This window comes from Odocoileus virginianus, chromosome 21 (genome assembly GCF_023699985.2).
Source record: "Odocoileus virginianus isolate 20LAN1187 ecotype Illinois chromosome 21, Ovbor_1.2, whole genome shotgun sequence".
NCBI classification, from domain to species: Eukaryota; Metazoa; Chordata; class Mammalia; order Artiodactyla; family Cervidae; genus Odocoileus; species Odocoileus virginianus.
Genome location: NC_069694.1, coordinates 20,985,585 through 21,001,822, shown reverse-complemented (window position 1 = coordinate 21,001,822; position 16,238 = coordinate 20,985,585). Strand labels below are relative to the sequence as shown.

Genomic DNA, 16,238 nt, shown 5'->3' with positions numbered 1-16,238 from the left:
TGAACAAGACCTAAAGGAGATGAGGGCATTCATCATATGGATATTTTAAGAGCTTTCTAGACAAATGAGGTAGAATGGGCAAAGACCCTGAGGCAGGAAAGAGATCTGTTTAGTAACTAAAAGTATAGTAAGTGAGGAAATGTAAATTAGAATAGCATGGCATGGGGTGAATAGCTTATAAATATATGTATGTAAAAAATATATGTATATTACAATGTTGTTATTGTTATTCAGTCATTAAGTCATGTCCAATTCTTTGTGACCCCACTGATTGCAGCACGCCAGCCTCCTCTGCCCTCCACTATCTCCCAGCGTCTGCTCAGATTCATGTCCATTGTGTTGGTGATGCTTTCTGACCATCTCATCCTCTGCTACTCTCTTCTCGTTTGCCAGCATCAGGGTCTTTTCCAATGAGTCGGCTCTTCACATCAAGTGGAAAAAGAACTGGAGCTTCAGCTTCAGCATCGGTTCTTCCAATGAATATTCAGGGTTGGTTTCCTTCAGGATTGACTGGTTTGATCTCCTTGCCGTCCAAGGGACTCTCAAGAGTCTTCTCTAGCACCATAACTCGAAACCGTCAATTCTTTGGCACTCAGGCTTCTTTATGGTCTAACTTTCACATCTGTACACGACTACTGTAAAAAACATAGCTCTGACTATATGGACCTTTGTTGGTGAAGTACTTTTTAAAATGCTGCCTAGGTTTGTTATAGCTTTTCTTCCAAGGAGCAAACATCTATTATATATATGTGTATTATAATCATATGTATATGTGCATTATGTTGTTGTTGTTCAGGCGCTAAGTCATGTCCGACTCTTTGTCTTACATAGTTATATGACTGTGCCAAGTATTTTGATCACTCATTTACTGAACATCTATTATATGCAAGCAACTGTGCTGCGAATAAGGTTGTAAATAACACAGATGCTGGTTCCTGCTCTCGGGAAGCCTTAAATCAAATCGGAGGCAAAACCAAGATCTCAGAACTCCCATTTGGCACTATAGCAAATTGGGAAAAAGCCAGCAATGAATTTCAGGAAGCTGGCCCAAGTTTGCCACAAGCTTCAAGAAAAATAGCAGGTAAACTGGTTTTCTTTAAGCACGCTCTTGACTGAACAAGGAGTCTACATGCTTTTCACTTATTTGCATTCATATGTTCAGTTGGCCCTACTGACCAGAGGCCCCGTGCTGACCAGTAGTAACAGGTAAAGGTGTAGAGATGGAGGAGTTTCCCCTTAAGGGGCTTGCAGTGTATTTAAAGAGACAAATTACAAAAAATTACAAGTATACAGTGTCACAGGGAATTCCCTGGTGGTCCAGTGTTTAGAACTCTGCTCTCACTGCCGAGGGCCCGGGTTCAATTCCCTGGTTGGGGAAATAAGATCCCATAAGCTGCGTGGTGTAGCCAAAAAAAACAAAAACAAAAAACTAGCATACAGTGTCCCAAGAAAATGCCTAAACAATTTAGTCACTTGGTAATTAACATGCATGCATGCTAAGTTGCTTTAGTCGTGTCCCAACTCTTTTTGACCCTGTGGTCCATAACCCTCCAGGCTCCTCTGTCCATGGGATTATCCAGGCAAGAATACTAGAGCGAGTTGCCATGCCGTTCTCCAGGGGATCTTCCCAACCCAGGGATCAAACCCAAGTCTCTGATGTCTCCTGCATTGGCAGATAGGTTCTCTACTACTAGCACCACCTGGGAAGCCCAATGAGTAGCATGTGGCAAATAGGATGGATAGATGTTAACTGTTTCGATTAAAGTCACAAATATTCAAAGCCCTCACCAGTGCAAGTCTACACAATTTATGACGTTAATTTCAGAAAGGTGTATGTGGTCCAAGAAACCCTCTGGTATAGGAATATGCAGATCAGGTCTGTGATTAAGATATAGGGAAACATCTGTTTGATAGTTATAACGCTTTAAGGATAAGTTTCCAGGGGAATTGCTGCCAAAGGTGAGTTTTAAAATAAAATGAGAGTGAACTGGAGTCTTGGAATTACCATAAACAGTCATCCCTGGGTATCCATGGGTTTTTGGTTCCAGGAAAACACACACACAGACACACCATGGATGCCAAAATCCAATTGCTCAGATCATTTATTTAAAAAATGACGTAGTACAGGCAGGCCTCCTTATCTGCGCATTCTGCATTCATGGAAATCTGATGCTGGGTCAGCTGAGTCCCTGGATACAGAAGCTGCGGATATGAAGGGTTGACGGTAGGGATCTGCAAGCTGACACTAGCAGGCATCCAAAAACTGTCCCCATGCCGCTGCCGGGCTTGGGTGTAGACCAAGGGAAGTCTGCTCCTTGCTTTAGAGAAGTGCAAGGAAGGTAATTCTGAGTTCCCGGCAGAGGTGAGACCTAGCAGAAGGAGAGTTCCTGGGAACAGGCACTTCTCTTCCTCCCGTGGCCCCTCTGGTCTGTCTGCTGTCTCTCTACTTCCTCCCTGGTTTTCAGTCCTCCTTTGAACCTTCACAGTCACCGCATCCAAACATTAGAAGCACAGAGCCAGCCTCCCTACAAAGTAGATGCACTGCTCCCATACATGTTAGCCCTCCTCTGATGTTGACATTTGGCAAAATAACTGAAGTGTTATTTTGTATCTCAGCCAGGGGTAAGCGTGGTTTCCTGCTCAAGCTCTATGAGGGCAATAAACACGTTTCAGGTATTTTTACTTTTTGGTCTCTGGATCCTTACCATCCAGGAATAATTAATACCATGCATGACATCCACGTTTCAGGTATTTTTACTTTTTGGTCTCTGGATCCTTACCATCCAGGAATAATTAATACCATGCATGACATCCACGTTTCAGGTATTTTTACTTTTTGGTCTCTGGATCCTTACCATCCAGGAATAATTAATACCATGCATGACATCCCAATTTCCCACCCGTCCAAGTGTGTTTGTTTTATGTAAAAGCTAGTGTTTGTGGAATATATATATGTGTATATATATATATATATATTCTTACATATATTTATATAAACTATATATTATACCACTATATACTTACATATTAATATATAATAATATATTGTAAATTATAATATAGTATTACATAATAATACATTTATATATTAATATATTAGTGTTTCCTTAGAATATACATACACATGCATCTGTCAAGCATTTTATAAGTATTTCCACACTTAATGCTCACCATTCCCCTATAATCACCTCCACTTTCAGAGGAAGGAAGAAATGAAGTATGTTGCCCAAAGTCCACCAGCTGATACCAGCAGCTCCAACCAGCCAACTCCATTCTGCACTTGTGTGAGCAGGGTGCCTGCCCCATCCTCCCTAGTAGATTATGCTGCTCTTACCACCTCTACCAACAGATGATTGCACTAGGATTCAGCAAGTCCAAGTGTCTTGCCAAGATCACACCTTCAAGACTTCCCTGAATCTACTGCTGTTTTTTGTTTGTTTTTTCGTTTGTTTTTTTCCTGTGAAATTGTGGACCTCTGAAAAGCCTTATGATCCGAATGGCAGACATCACTTTGGAAAAGCCCAAAACTGTCCTTCCCAGTCTTGGCCATCTCCTGCAAAGGGGAGGAGACGTTAAAAAATCAACTCACTTAGAGGAAAAGAAAGTAATACTACATTCTACATAGGTTTATAAACACCCAGTATGAGACAGCTAGAGAGAGGAGGATAATTTCAGATGCATAACGAACAAACAGCAAATTTCATAGTGTGGGCCTTGTTTATACTTCTGCCATCAACTTTAATGATGAGCCTATTTATGCTAAACTTCACTACATTATCGGAGTCATTAGTGCCTGTAAGTGAGTGATAATGTGCTTGAAACTTCCACAAGTACATGGGGCTTTCTTGGAGCCTACATTTCAATGCTGAGAGATGCAGGGCCAGCGAATATTCATATACGTACACTTAACGCAGCTACTTGGTATTTTGCCCTAGAAAGTAGCCCACTGGCCAAACAAGGTTTGGAATGTGAGTTAAAGAGAGCTAAACTGATTTATTTAACCTCAAAACCTCAAATACAGTATTAAATGTTAATGTGTCCTCTAAACTTATAAGATGGAACACTTCATGTTACATTTTCTAATACTGACCAAAGAAATCTGCTTCAAAAGAGGGCCTATCTGATTATTAGTCTATTGAAACACTAGCATAATGGATGTTGAGTCAAAGAACTATAACAAAAGCCAGTGTTTAACTATAACAAAGAATAAACAGAAAATGCATCGGTTCCTCATGTAAGCATTATCCAGTGTATATCTGGGCCTGGCCAAGTTGTCTGCCTTCAGATGCAGGTCTTCCTAAGGATATATATGCTACCAAGAATGCACACTTCTGCAAATGTGAAGTCCTAACGGAAAAGGACTCCATAAAGTTAAAATCAAAACCTCCCCAAAGACCCTCAAAACCCTACCTGAGAGCTCCCCTTCTGTCAATGTGAGCTGGAAGTCTCACGTGACCTCATGTATCCCTTTATTGGACCACAGGCACATTTACTCCCTGACTAGGGAAGCACAGCACCCTTAGGTGCTAAAAGGGGGTACATATTAAAAATTCCAATCAGCATTAGCTTTTTTCCCAGAGATGATTCACATTATTAGCAGAAAAGCTGTGTGCAACCTCAATGAGGCCTGATAGATAATCAATACAACAGTCAACACTGGACCTTAATAGGAGCTCAGAATGGAGCCTGCTGAAATGGGGCATGTGGACATTCTCACCCAATAGAACTTAGTACCTTCTGAGAGTGTTCTCACATCAGAGTCCCTCCCAGCCACCTTATGTGAGGGCACAGTCCCAGCAGCTCTCTGGCCCATCTCCCTGCTGTTTTATACAGCACTTATTGTCTAATATTATCTTATCATTTTTCTTTTTGATTGTCTGTGTCCTCCTACTACATTATATGTTTCATGTGAAGTCAGGAACATATCTGTCACCTACATCCCCACAGCCCCTGCAGAACAATACCCGCCATGGAGAAATCAATCGAGAAATACCTTCTGCACTACGAATGAATGTTCTGCTTTCAGGAAATCTTGATCAGGGAACCAGATCTCCTGCCTTGGGGAGTGACAGTCCTGGGTTTTAATTTCCTGTGCTACCTTAACACAAATGGCATGTCCCCTTACAATCCTATCAGCTCCAACTTCTAACCCAAGGCAAAGAAGGTAAGAAAAAAGGGAGCAGGGAAAAGAAGGCAGAGTCCTGGTATAGAGATGACAACACTGTGTTCTTGGGCTTAAACTCTATCCAGAAGCTCCAGGGCTTCAAGACAGACTCAGTGGTAACATGCACCATGAGAAAGGAGCTCTTTCCTAGCTTCCTATATCAGAGCAAACAATCCCTAGCATTTGTACCAGCCCTCTAGCCACAAGGAGCCTTTCACGGCCTTTAAACATTGGAGAGAACCTCTCCAATATTTTATTACCAGCCCAGCCCACAGCCCTTTCTAAAGAAATCATGTTGAATCATTCAAACACCCTATAAGGTCTGCCACCCCCTTACCCAAACTTGGCCACCTGAATAAAGAAATGGCCACAGAGTCACAGCCAGCTAACCCGCTGACTGAGAGACCATCAGACTTCCCTGTGTTGTCCATAGTTAAGAAACTTGCAAAGCCAGGCCTCACCCTTGTAGACCTGACAAAAGATGCTCTCTGCTCCTAGCAGGTGCCTACCTCCAACTCACCTGAGGTCTTACCAGTCTTCATTTCCTGTATCTGTCAGTTTGTTCCCCACCCAGCCACACACACACTCTTTTACTTCAGGTAGCCCAGGTGGCCATTCTGACCTCACAATCAGATCTTGGATGGAATACCTGCTTTGGGTCTAAGATGCATTTGCTTTCTTGTTCCTTCATCTGTGTTCTCAGGGATAACCCCATACATTTTGTTTCCTACCCTTCCTTTATGGCCCTGCTCCCTTCATTAATTTATTTTGCTGTAGCTGATTTACAATGTTGGGTTAATTTCTACTATATAGCAAAGTGATGCAGTTATATGTATAACCTGTTGCTTATCCATTTTATATATCACAGTTTGTATCTGCCAATTCCAAACTCCTGATCTATCTCTACCTCACTCTCCCTCACGCTTGGCAACCACAATTCTCTTCTCTAGGTCTCTGAGTATATGCCTGTTTCATAAATAAGTTCATTTGTGTCATACCTTAGATTCTACATATAAGTGATATCACATGGCACTTGTCTCTTTCTGACTCACTTCATTTAGTATGATAATCTCTAGGTCTACCCATGTTGAAACTAATGTTATTATTTCTTTCTTTTTTGTAGCTGAGTAATATTCTACTGTATATATATACACACACACACACATATGGACTTCCCTGGTGGCTCAGATGGTAAAGAGTCTCCCTGCAATGCAGAAGACCTGGGTTTGATCCCTGGGTTGGGAAGATCCCCTGCATGGCAATCCACTCTAGTATTCTTACCTGGAGAATCCCCACGGACAGAGGAGTCTAGTGGGCTACAGTCCATGCGGTCACAAAGAGTCGGACACAACTGAGCAACCAGGGACACAGCACATATATACATATATTCACATCACATCTTCTTTATCCATGCATCTATTGATGGATACTTAGGTTATTTCCATGTCTCTGCTATTGTAAATAGTGCTGCTATGAACATTAGGATGCATATATCTTTTCAAATTAGGTTTTCGTCTTCTCTGGATATACGTCCAGGAGTGAAATTGCTGGATCATATGGTAGCTCTATTTTTAGTTTTTTAAGGAACCTCCATAGTATTTTCCACAGCAGCTGTACCAACTTGCATTCCCACCAACAGTGTAGGAGGGTTCCTTTTTCTTCACATCCTCTCCAGCATTTGTTATTTCCTACCTTCTCTTTAAAATCTTCTTTGAATCCTAGTAGAAGGATTCCTACCCATTACAAACTCAGGCACGGTCTGTGACTTCATGTGGCACCCACCAAAATTATTCTCCTATGTGTTGAGCATCTACTTTGTGTTTGTCGGGTTCTGGGAGTATGAAGAGGAGGGAGACACAGCTCCAGGAGAAGCTCCTAGCAGGATAAAAAGGAACCAACATGTCCACATAAATTGCTGCACACAGTGTGAAGAACTAAACAAAGTGACAACAAAGCTGAGAGCCCTGAGATTGCCTGTGTAGGTTCAGGGTCAGAACTGGTGCCTCTGTGTCTGTAACGAATCCCATGTTCAAACCAGGGCAAGGCTGGGGAAAGGATTAGTTGCTCATCATATCAGAGCTAAAAGTATATGCACAACACAGAAAGCAATGCACTTAGAAACGCTTCTGTCATGCAGACATAGACATGATACATGTTTGTCAAGACATAAAAAATTCCTCCTCTCCATAAGTAAGGGCATTCACAAACAGGATCTGAAAAAACCTGTTAAAGACACAAGGCTAAATGCTGCTCTAAATGCAATGTAAACACATGTGCTTGACTTAACAGTCAAAACTCTAACATGCTCAGTGGCATCCAAGGTTGTGTTCAAGTCACACTGTGTCCCACATTTCATCTCTGAATGGTCTTCCCCTTCATTATGCCAATTAAAATTATTATCACACTATATTTAAACGAGGAAGCACACTTAAATGAATGACAAAAATAAAACTGTCACAATACAAAGAGAATGCTCACAACTGCATGTATTAAAGCATAAAATAGTTCTGATCAAGAGTTTCTGTATCAGTATAGTTATTATTAGTGCCATCTATCTCACATGGTAAATCAAGAATAATGAAGATATGCCACCTGTAAAGAGTTCCATAATTCATTATTTGCTCCTAAAGCCAATATTTCTAAAAAGAAAAACCAAGGTAAGCAGTATTAATGAGTTGTTGGATTTAGAAGTTTTAAGAAGATTTTAATATTTAGAATCTTTTATGACAATCTTCTAATTAAAAAAAATAAGTTGGCAGTGAAAAGACAGAATCTGGGTCTAGAGAATCAGGCTGGGGTTAAAGCAAAAAGGTTTATTGGTTACTATTTGTATGACTAACTTGCTTTGTTCATTTAGGGAATCAATTTGTTGCCATTAAAGGCTTGGGTTTCCTATATTTTACAATTTACACACATTTCCTGATGTGAAGAGCTCTGTAGCTTGTAGGAGTTCAGAGAACTTATCCTCTAAAGGTCCTTTGGTTTTCCCCTAGGGGCTCAGATGTTAAAGAATCTGCCTGCCATGCAGGAGACCCCGGTTCAACCCCTGGGTTGGGAAGATCCCCTGGAAAAGGGAATGGCTACCCATTCCAGTATTCTTGCCTGGGAAATCCCACAGAAAGAGGAGCCTGGTGGGCTACAATCCATAGGGTCACAAAGAATCGGACACAACTGAAGCAACTTAGCATGCATGCAATGGTCCAATAGACACGGGTGTTCTTAAAATGCACTTGCAAATAGAATGGAAATGCCACCATGCCTACCATTCTCCATAAATGGGAAAAAATCCTAAGCAATGTGGAAGCTTGGTTCAGCAGATGTGTGTGTGTGTGTGTGTGTGTGTGTGTGTGTGTGTATCCTAGTACAGCAAACCAAATGTGAAATAATAGAAATTAAGAGGGCCCTTCCTAGCCTGGACTATTTTCATCTCAATCTAAATCTAAATTTTCCTTAACTTACAGCAAACCCCATGGGAAAAGCTGAAATTCATTGATTTGGAACAGGATGGATGACTATCCTTCAGGAAGGTGGAGTGTCCCCAACTTTGGGGACGAAAGAGTTTTTACAGATCATAGTAAATCAATAACTCATAGACAGTATGACATATACAGAATATCCTTACTTAAGATGAAAAACAAATTGTGCATTGCGATCTTTAATCAATAAAGAGCTAACAAATCAGCAGTGCAAACAAGATGAGAGAATCTTATTTCATCCTCAGTCACGGACTGAAGAGATACACCGGGCTGTGTTTTGTGGTTAAAAATTGCTCCCGGGATGGTGTGCTTGCGCGCTATTGAGTAAGAAGGTCAGTGGAGACCAACTCACTGTGGGATTTGCAACACAGAAAGGACCAGTGGGTGGAAAATAAAAGGGCACTCTACACAAATGTCAATTAATGCATTATTCTTCCACGAACTTCCTTTAGCAAGTAATTTGGTGGCTTTAAAGCCTCTGTTCTTCCTGTGGGAGCAAGAGGGAGACTTCTTGCTTCAGCTTTTCATTAAATGATGTTCAGAAGAAAACCTATCAACAAAGACTAAACACTTCACATTAAAACTAGAAGGCTTGACCCACCCCAATTAGCCCAAATCCTTTGAAATTTTACAACAAGCGGTCCTTTCTTTTCTGTTGCCAGTTAACTCTAAAAGATTGTTGGTGGAGTGTAACTCTTCAATTACAAAAACTCCAGTGAGCACTGCACACGGGAGATACGCTAATTGGAATCATCCTTTGAGTACCTGGAGCATTGCTGCTGCTAAGTCGCTTTAGTCGTGTCCGACCCTGTGTGACCCCATAGACAGTCCACCAGGCTCCCCTGTCCCTGGGATTCTCCAAGCAAGAATACTGGAGTGGGTTGCCATTTCCTTCTCCATACCTGGAGCATTAGGACTATGTAAATGATGCTCATTTTATAGATGAGTCCTCTGACACTCAGAAAGTTACATGGACATGACCAAGGTCAGACAGTGGAAAGAGGCAAAGCTGGCATTCATATCAAGTCAGTCTGAATCCGAAGTCCATTCTCTTATGCATGACACTGCTAGCCATAATTTGCCCAACCTAATTTTCCTCTGCATTCTCACATACCCTTCTCTTCTCATTTTCACATATCTCCTGAAGGCCCCAAATATGCCCTGTACTGTCCCCCTGTTACAGTTCGCCACATGCAATTTCCTATTCTGGGGTGCTCTCCACCTTTTAAAGTCTACCATTCATCAAGGTTCTGCTATAAGCACTGTCCCCCCTAAGTTCCTCTTGCTTCTTCTTGCTGCCAACAAGGCACTTCTACTGCCAGCTAGCTCCTATTTCTCTACACTACCTCTTGTTTTCACCCCCAAGTTAGATGTGGTCTGAGGGCAGAAACTGTGTGCCTAGTGTCTTAATCATCTCAGGCTACTACAACAAAATACCACAGACTGGGCGGCTTAAATGACTGGCGTTTGCTCACAATTTTGGAGGCTGGGAGGTCCAAGATCAAGGTGCTGGCAGATTCAGTTTTTGGTGAGGACATTCCTCCTGGCTTGCACATGGCAGCCTTCTTGCTATGTTCTTACGTGGTGGAGAGAGAAGGCTCTGGTTTCTTCCTCTTCTTACAAGGACACTAATCCCATCATGGGAGCTCCACTCTCATTGATTAGGCTTAGGCTCATCTAAGCCTAATCAACTTCCAAACATCTCACCTCCAAATACTGTCACATTGGATATTAGGACTTCAACATGTGAATTTTGGAAGAACACATTCAGTCCACAGCACCTAAGTAATATCTATTGAACGTGCATATTTTTGTGTCAATCACTGTTCCAAGCTCTTTATATTGATTTATTCATCACAATAACCCTATGAATATGTTCTCTCACCACCCCTATCCTACAGATGGGAATGCAAAGGCACAGAGTGGTTAGTAACATGGCCCACACGGCATGTAGCTAATGAATGAACACAGGCCTCGTTGTTCAGAGGTCACACCCTCAGCTTTAACACTGTAGCATCCCTATATATCCATGCTAAAAAATCACCTAGCTCAGTGCCTTAGACATGTGCTCAGTCGCTAAGTCACATCTGACTCTTTGCAACTCCATGGACTGTAGCCTGCCAGGCTGCTCTGTCCATGAGATTCTCCAGGCAAGCATACTGGAGTGGGTTGCCATTTCCTACTCCAGGGGATTTTCCTGACCCAGATATTGAAGCCACACCTCCTGCATTGCAGGCATTCTTTTACCACTGGGCCACTGGGAAACCCATCGAGGACACAGACAAAACCAAACCATTGCCTAGTAGTTGGAATAACCACACTCAACCAAACTCAGAGTTTGCAGTCTTAGTCAGCATCTGCTTCATTTGTTTAAACAGAAAAGATACAGAAAGGGGCAGTGTATGGCCGGGTGCAAGAGCTGGCCCTCTTGTTGAGAAAACTGAAGGAAGAAAATCATTCTCAACGGAGGGACTTGCTGACTACTTCATCGTTTTTCTTTTTTCTTTTTAAGCCATGCCCATCCACAATACAAAAGTAGATTGAAAAGAAGCTCTTTCTTAACCACAAAGTCCTGGTTAACTGTCTCTCTTTTCTATCTGTACTTATATATTTTAAAAGAAGCAGTTCTAAGGCAAACTAGTTTATTGATTGGTATTAAAATCAATGGATTTCAGAGAAAATCAGCCTTTCATTCATGCAAACACGCATGGAGCACCTGAAATACATGCAGTGGTCATGAACCAAAATGTAAGGCAACACCCATGGATACAGAGGGTGGCTTTTCCCAAGATGCAGATACCACCACATGAAAAACAGAAATAAAGAGTGATGGGAGCACGCAAAAGAATCAGAGATGGAGCTGAGGCTTTGAGGCTGAGAATAATCAGTAACTACCTTCATCCAATACCACAACACGAGATGTGATGAAGCCTTTGTCAAAATATCTTAATTAGCATTATTAGTAGTCATTTCTGTGACATACCTTCCAAGATTGCCAGAAGCATCAGCTAAGTTTGCTCATTAACTCTTTATCATGCATTCCCAAACTTAACTGTTGAGGCTGAAGCACTCCTAACCTATTTCCAGGTCTTCAACAAATAAATATCTATTTCCATCTCACAAATAAGCTGGAATTTCTCAAATCCCACCTTGTTTGCCACTCAGCAATACTTCCATGTACTAACACTTCTGTTCAAGACAGGAGACATTAATTAAATAATTAGCCTTGTGCTCAGACATGTAAACAAACACAATTCATGAATTTGTTAATTGTTCTTCCCTGCTGTGGACAGCAGCCATTGTTAGCAACAGTAATAATAGTGCTGACTCTGATTTCTGAGAGACACTTTGGATACAGGAGGCAAAAATGAGCTCTCAGAGGTGGCAAAGGTGCTGAAGGGGAGCACAGAGCGTTCTCTGAAGACGACAATTATACAATAGCTCTGTTTATACAGTCATGTGGAATACTGGTCAACCAAAAACAGTTTAGTGGATGGACAGGAGAATTTGCACCAAACACCAACAATTATTTTTGCCAGGCTTCCAGCACTCATAAATAAAATAATTTCGATAATATCACACACATAAAAAAAGTTATGCTTTGAAAAAAACTATACCAAGCATCAGCCCCTCCCCTTTCAGCAACAGGGAGATTTGATCTGAATAAAAAGGAAACTAGACGGTACAGATTGGTGTTCCAATGTTCCCCTAGGATTTCTTTATAAATGAACTATAAATAGCAATTATCAGCAGACATGTGTATACTGAGCATGGAAGACAGACACTGGTTGACAACGGGTTTCCAATAGGAAACATGAGGATAACTAGAAAGCAAACCAAAGTATTTTCTCTGCTGTTTATTAACATGTCAATCACTGCTTTCTCCAAAAAATGTCATAAAATTCTATAAACATTTCTCCATGTTCTTCATTCACATGAAAACCTAATGACACTATTTCCTGTGCCATGTTAATGGCAGCTGATAGTTGAATCTGTTGATGAATGAAGTGGCATGTTCTGATTTTCAGTGGCTGGACTGTAGGGTTTCTATCACTATAAACCTAGAAACAAGATCAAATTGAAATAAAACTGGGCCATCAGGCCCCAGAGAGGCATGCTCTCTGCCAACCAAAAACAGACTCCTCCAAATGACAAAAGTGGTGTGGGGGAGAGTAGGGGACATACCTAGAAAGTGCGGGAAGGAAGAAGTGAGTGCAGGACAACATACCCCAGAAACATCAGATTTCTCATAGAAATACAGAGGACAACGGGGCAAAGATAGGGAGCTACAGACTCAAACTCAGAAGCCACCTCTCCTTTTAAGATACTTGAGATTGATAATCCCTGTTGTTTTTAATGTTCTTCAAACTTCAAGGCTCAATCTGAAACCCATTTGCTCTAGGAAGCTATACAGTGTCACCACCTGTATGCTGTGTTTCCCGCCATCCTGTGAGCTCATAAGCTGAATTCTGCCACAGTGATCCGTGCATCTGTCTTGATTCTCCGGCCAGACTGTGAACTTCTGGAGGGCAGGACCTGGGCTTCACACCCTTCAAACTCCCCCAGGACCCAGACATGGCATAACCCCCTCACTGCAGATGAGCAAAACATGCCTGTAAAATTAATTAATTAAGCAAATGACTTTTTCTTTGACTGAATACAGTTCATTTACAATGTTATATTAGTTTCAAGGGCACAGCAAAGTGATTCAGTGATACATATTAATATATATTCCTTTTTAGTTTCTTTTCCATTACAAGCTATTACAAGATATTGAATATAGTTCCCTGTGCTATAGAGTAGGCCTTTGTTGCTTATCTATTTTATATATATAGTAATGTACATCTGTTAATCCCATACTCCAAATTTATCTCTTCGCCTATTCCCCCTCTGGTAACATCTGTGAATCTATTGATATTTTATATAAATTCATTTGTATCATTTTCTCAGATTCTTCATATAAGTGGTATCATACGATATTTGTCTTTGTCTGACTTCACTTCATATGAAAATCTTCAGGTCCATCAATGTTGCTGCAACTGTCATTATTCCCTTCTTTTTTAGAGCTGAGTAATATTCCATTGTGTATATGTACCACATTTTCTTTAACCATTCCTCTGTCAATGGACATTTAGGCTGCTTCCATGATTTTCTTCTAATAGTCATAAAATGTTTTTATTGTCTGCTTCTTACTTTGGGGTCCTGGAACATTCCTACCCCTCCCTTGATGGGTGGATTCTGATAAGCCAAGATGCCTCCAAACTTAGATCAAGACTTAGAAATTACTCCAAGTGGCTTTCCCTCAAGTCTTTATGTGTTTTATTGCCAGAAAAGCTTAAAAAATTTCAAGAGAAAAGAGATTAAAAATTTTTAGAGCTTAAAAAAATGTGAGAAAATGAGGGAAATACCATGGGAAGTGTATTTTGGTCTGGCACGTGTATAAAATTCAAAATATATGACCAGCCAACCTGTTTACAGAACTTTCTCCCCATTTTCTAGTATTAGACTTTCCCACTGAGGTCAAACTAGGTGAAGTGCATGTCCCTTTCCCTTCAAAATCAAGATAGTGCTAAACACAGTCCTCAAACCTTGAATAAATGACTGAAGGAATGAATAAGCAGGCACTTGGGAGGTGGGAATTCAAAACTGAGTGAAGCTCTCATCTCTACACTCACAAAATACACAGTCACCCAGGAAATATAAATCAAGACACAAATATGAAAATTAATATTGTTAAAGGCAGGGTAAGATTAAGTCCCAAAGCAAAAAAGAATAATATTGACGCATACAAAACTCTGTACTCATTGTACATGAGACAGGAATCAAGACCATGCCCATGGAAAAGAAATGCAAAAGAGCAAAATGTCTGTCTGAGGAGGCCTTACAAATACTGTGAAAAGAAGAGAAACAAAAAGCAAAAGAGAAAAGGAAAGACATTCCCATTTGAATGCAGAGTTCCAAAGACTAGCAAAGAGAGATAAGAAAGCCTCCCTCAGCAATCAATGCAAAGAAATAGAGGAAAACAACAGAATGGGAAAGACTAGAGATCTCTTCAAGAAAATTAGAGATACCAAGAGAATATTTCAGGCAAAGATGGGTTTGATAAAGGACAGAAATGGTATGAACCTAACAGAAGCAGAAGATATTAAGAAGGGGTGGGAAGAATACACAGAAGAACTGTACAAAAAAGATCTTTACGACCCAGATAATCACGATGGTGTGATCACTCACCTAGAGCCAGACGTCCTGGAATGTGAAGTCAAGTGGGCCTTAGAAACCATCACTACGAACAAAGCTAGTATAGGTGATAGAATTCCAGTTGAGCTATTTCAATGATACTGTGAAAGTGCTGCACTCAATATGCCAGCAAATTTGGAAAACTCAGCAGTGGCCACAGGACTGGAAAAGGTCAATTTTCATTCCAATCCCTAAGAAAAGCAATCCCAAAGAATGCTCAAACTACTGCACAATTGCACTCATCTCACATGCTAGTAAAGTAATGCTCAAAATTCCCCAAGCCAGGCTTCAGCAATATGTGAACTGAGAAATTCCAGATGTTCAAGCTAGTTTTAGAAAAGGTAGAGGAACCAGAGATCAAATTGCCAACATCTGCTGGATCATTGAAAAAGCAAGAGAGTTCCAGAAAAACATCTATTTCTGCTTTACTGAATATGCCAAAGCCTTTGACTGTGTGGATCACAATAAACTGTGGAAAATTCTGAAAGAGATGGGAATACCAGACCACCTGACCTACCTCTTGAGAAACCTGTATGCAGGTCAGGAAGCAACAGTTAGAATGGGACATGGAACAACAGACTGGTTCCAAATAGGAAAAGGAGTACATCAAGGCTGTATATTGTCACCCTGCTTATTTAACTTATATGCAGAGTACATCATGAGAAACGCTGGGCTGGAGGAAGCACAAGCTAGAATCAATATTGCCGGGAGAAATATCAATAAGCTCAGATATGCAGATGACACCACCCTTATGGCAGAAAGTGAAGAGGAACTAAAGAGCTTCTTGATGAAAGTGAAAGAGGAGAGTGAAAAAGTTGGCTTAAAGCTCAACATTTAGAAAACTAAGATCATGGCATCTGGTCCCATCACTCCATGGGAAATAGATGGGGAAACAGTGGAAACACTGGCTGACTTTATTTTTGGGGGCTCCAAAATCACTGCAGATGGTGATTGCAGCCATGAAATTAAAAGACGCTTACTCCTTGGAAGGAAAGTTATGACCAACCTAGATAGCATATTAAAAAGCAGAGACATTACTTTGCCAACAAAGGTCTATCTGGTCAAGGCTATGGTTTTTTCAGTGATCATGTATGGATGTGAGAGTTGGACCATAAAGAGAGCTGAGCGCAGAAGAATTGATGCTTTTGAACTGTGGTGTTGGAGAAGACTCTTGAGAGTCCCTTGGACTGCAAGGAGATCCAACCAGTCCATCCTAAAGGAGATCAGTCCTGGGTGTTCATTGGAAGGACGGACGCTGAAGCTGAAACTCCAATACTTTGGCCACCTCATGTGAAGAGTTGACTCATTGGGAAAGACCCTGATGCTGGGAGGGATTGGGGGCAGGAGGAGAAGGGGACGAC

The 16,238-nt window shown here is 41.1% G+C and overlaps 1 protein-coding gene across 6 annotated transcripts in view; it reads right to left on the bottom strand.

Annotated features, from left to right (window-relative positions):
- The window catches only part of PPARGC1A (PPARG coactivator 1 alpha), a 694,460-nt gene that overhangs the window by 374,452 nt on the left and 303,770 nt on the right, over nucleotides 1–16,238 (bottom strand). The window contains exon 1 of one of the 6 annotated variants that reach the window (XM_020913297.2): nucleotides 5,685–5,785. The exons of 4 other annotated variants lie outside the window; for them this stretch is intronic. The gene's annotated coding sequence lies outside the window, so the exon portion shown is untranslated. Of the gene's footprint in view, nucleotides 1–5,684; nucleotides 5,786–16,238 lie in introns of those variants that run through there. One more of the 6 variants, XM_020913303.2, reaches the window with a different exon arrangement.